At 36.6% G+C, this 4,394-nt stretch overlaps 1 long non-coding RNA gene across 1 annotated transcript in view; it reads right to left on the reverse strand.

Moving 5' to 3' along the window:
* The window catches only part of LOC135205211 (uncharacterized), a 539,269-nt gene that overhangs the window by 388,372 nt on the left and 146,503 nt on the right, over positions 1–4,394 (reverse strand). The window lies entirely within an intron of this gene.

Raw genomic sequence — 4,394 nt, forward strand, 5'->3', positions numbered from 1 at the left:
CAGATCAAAAAATACCAGATGGTTAATTGTCAAAAAGGGTAAACGTTAAATTGATAATGCAGGATTATCGGATATCACACAGTCACAAACCAAATCTAATGGTGTGGTAATAATTTAATAAAAGTGACTATGTAAGTAAAATAATGACATTGCTAAATGATACTGATACTTATACGAAATTGAGGTCTGATCCTACACACAGTGAACTCCCATTTAATAAACTAATTAAATCCATTCTGAAGGGCTTGGACCATTTAATTAAGCAGTTTACAGCCCCCCAATGCGCCTCCTACCTTATAATGTATGGTATAGTCAATAACCCCATCAGACCAATCATTAGTTCAGTGGGCTCAGTTACGTATAATTGATCTAAATGGCTTGTAAAAATTCTTACACCTTTGGTAGGAAACATTATAACACGAATGTTAAAAAAAAACAACCGTTTGTTTTATAAACAAATTGAATAATTTAAATTTGAATTTTGAATTTTTAATATGGTTAGTTTTGATGTTGTCTCTTTATTTTCAAAAAGTGCTTGTAGATGATTTACTGAATATTTGGAGGATGAATTAGAACGTCATGATATTCCCTTAACTGTAGCAAACCTCATTAGTCTCATAAGGTTATGTATCAAAGATAGTAAATTTTTGTGTTTAATGGGGAATTTTATGTACAAAAGTTTGGCATGGCTTATGGGTAATGCTTATTCTCCTGTCCTTCAGCATATTTGCATGGAATTTTTTCAGACAAAACTCTTACCAAGAATTTTGCCCCAAAAAAGTTATATGGTTTAGGTATGTGGATGATATTTTCTGTATTTGGCCAGTTCACGAAAATCTCCAAGAATTCCTTAATAATCTTAATAATTTAGTCCTTTCTATAAATTTAATGTAGAAGAAGAAAGAAATTGTAATTTGAATTTTCTTGATGTTTCTGTCCGTAGAAATGATAGAAATTTCACCTTTTCAGTCTTTTGGAAATCAACTATTCATTGCCTCTTTTGTTCATTACCACTCCAATCACCATAAAAATGTGAAATTCTCTGTTTTTTCTGGGATGTTCCTAAGGGCTTTACGTGTCTGTAGCCCGCAGTTTAGTGACATTGAGATTGAAACTATTTATGATATTGCATTGAAACTTAAATACCCAAGGACTGTGGCATGGAAAAGAGCTAGAAAAACATTTTATTTAACTAATGACAAACTTGAATTTAGTAAGCATAATATTTTAAAATTACCCTATGATGAAAGTTTTTTTAGATATTCCTAAAATTTTAAAGGTTTTTAACATACATGTTGTTTTCAGTAATATTAATGTCAAGAGTTTAATAATAAAAAATTCTCCTAAAGATCTTCCAGGCTGGATATATGAAATTCCTTGCGAAAAGTGTGATAAAGTCTATTACGGACAGACCGGTAAATCTCTTTCACAACGTCTCATACAGCACCAATATTCTGTGAGAACTGGGCAAATATCGAATGCATTATTCGTACGTATGAGAGATTTAGATTATCCTATTAACTGGAGTCAAGCAAGAGCCTTAATCCCATGTAATGACACAGTTAAAAGGAATATCATTGAATCTTGTTTCATCAAGTCAAATAATGGAAATGTTCTAAATTTAAGTCTTGGTTTATTTAAACTTGATGCCTTCATAATGGAAAAAGTTGTAGATAAATATAAGCAACAAAATTAATATATTCAGTTTTGACATGTTTTGGACTGTACGGATATTTTGTAGTTTCTGTTAGGGTTAAATTATGTTTTGGTTTGTGACCGTGTGATATCCGATAATCCTGGATTATCTCTTTAACTTTTACCCTTTTGACAATTAACCATCTGGTATTTTTGATCTGTTGTTTACCTGATAACTTTCTCTCCAATTGTATTTCATTCGTTCCTTGACAATGTCTTGGTAAAGACGAAAGCGCTTGGATTTCTGACTATCATTTTCCTGTGGTATTCGCTTATTTAATGAAGTCACGTGCATCTACTGTGATTTTTTAAGCATGTATATATGTGTATATATGTAGAATCTATTGGTCATTTTTACCAGATACATATGCAAATGTTAGGAGAGCATTGTCACTATTGCATTCACACATAAATAGATAAATAAATAAATAAATAAATAAATAAATAGATACTAGATAAATAGATAGATAGATAAATAAATAAATAAATAAAAGATGAAATCGCACCACACTTATACCCCCACAAAGTCTAAATAGAATTCTCATCTTTGTACGCAGCAATATCTATATCGCACTGAATTTATGCTCGCACCCAAAAACCTCACGCGATCTTGTACTGGCCCTGATATTTTGATGGGGCATAAATTCTCCTCAACGTCTTGTGCGTTTTAAGAACTTAGCCATTCTGCTCTCGGTCGGCCCCGAGAATTTCCGGGTATTGCGTCTAAGAAAGAAGACCCCCTTTTGGGGGGGGGGGTGGGGGGGGGGAGGGGGGGGGAAGGAGGGATAAAAGAGACCCAAGTATTGTGGTAAGGATGCTTCGCAGAATATCAGGCCAAAAGCGAGGTGGTAACAGAACAGCGGTTGGTCCATCTGCATCGTTTCTTAAAGATGTCATGTTCACGCTGATGGGATATTATTACTAAAAATGGGTTATCCCAGTAAAGGACGAGAAATCGAAAGGCCTTCTCTCTCCTCTGGGGGGAGTCTTTCTTTATATATACATATTCGTCGCGTTCCATATTTTCGCGATTCGACACATCGGCTAACTCTAACCTTGAATGAATCAAAAATCAAAACCAATGAGGCTAGAGGGCTGCAATTTGGTACGTCTGATGATGTGGGGTGGACGATCGACGTACCCAATTGCAGCCCCTCTAGCCTCAGTCGTTTTGACCACACCCGACGAAGACATAGCATCTCTGGACGTCGAAAGTTTATTTACTAACGTACCAGTGGATTGAAACAATACAAATCATCATGAACAAGATATACCGGTCTGAAAAACCACCATTACCGATACCCGAAAAGATCTTAAAAGAGATGCTAGAAGCATGTACAAAGGAAGAAACCCCATTCCTCTCACATAGGGGCGAAATATATCGGCAAAAGGACGGCGTAGCAATGGGATTCCCCCCTTGGGGGTTCTTTTTGCAAACGCATACATGGCACACACAGAAGAGGTCACTTTTGAAGAACACCCAAAACCCAGAATCTATGGGAGATATATTGATGATATCTTTATCACAACAAAGGGCGAAAATGACATAGATGAATTAGTGAATAAACTCCGAGCAAATTCTACATTGAATTTTACGGTAGAAAAAAGTAATAAGAAAATGCTCCCTTCTTGGATGTACTTGTGACCCAGAAAAACAACAAATACAATACCACCGTATACACTAAAAAGACAGATGCTGGGAGATGCTTAAATGCTAGAGGAGAATGCCCTGATGCATATAAACGGTCTGTGGTAAATGCATACATAAAACGTGCCTTAACACACTGTTCGACGTGGAAAGCGACGAACGAAGAAATTAACAGAGTTCAACAGCTGCTCACAAATAACGGCTACCCAGATGACATGATCCAGCAAGTTGTCAAAAAAAGATTAGAGGCTTTCCACCCGACCCCGAGGGACAAACACACAAGACAAAGACAAAGAAACAAATAGTGATATACCATCAGATATCATAACAAACACCACGAAGACGAAAGGAAAGCCCCTCCTTGGTATACTGCGAAGAGGAACCACCACCCCTAGCACCATATGACAAAATAACAGCAAGAATTTACTGCAAAGCCAAATCTTACGGCCTCACTGGTAATGAAAATAGTACGGCTCCATCGACGGAGGAAAGAGGTTGAATCTGATATAGTTTACAAGTTTGTCTGTGCTGACGAGCAATGTCAGTCCCCCCTCCCCCAAAAATGCTATATCGGACACACAACAACTACACTCAAACGTCGCATGCAGGCCCACAGAAACCAAGGTGCTATTCACCAGCACTTTGTGGATACCACAATAAAAAAACCATCCTTGCAAGAACTTCTCACAAAACACCAAAATAATCCACAAGGAAGGCAACTACAATCGTTTATTGATATCAGAAGCCGTCAGCATCGCCACGCAACGCCCAAACCTTAACATCCAACGCGAGGCAGACCGATCTTTGCCCTCGTGTAGGAGGGCAGCCCTTCAACCGCGTGGAACATACCACTACCACACGCGGACAGGAGCGCACACTGACATTTTGTTAATAAACATATATGTAATTAATATATATTTATGTAAAATTTGTATATAATAACTTACTTTCAACTTTTGATATAAGTTTCTGTTAACATATTTATTTATTTGTCTTATTTATGTTTCACTATAGTCTTTTGTAAATATTTAAAACTAGGTATCTGGCAATT

The sequence above is a fragment of the Macrobrachium nipponense genome, chromosome 49, assembly GCF_015104395.2.
Source record: "Macrobrachium nipponense isolate FS-2020 chromosome 49, ASM1510439v2, whole genome shotgun sequence".
Taxonomy (NCBI): Eukaryota; Metazoa; Arthropoda; class Malacostraca; order Decapoda; family Palaemonidae; genus Macrobrachium; species Macrobrachium nipponense.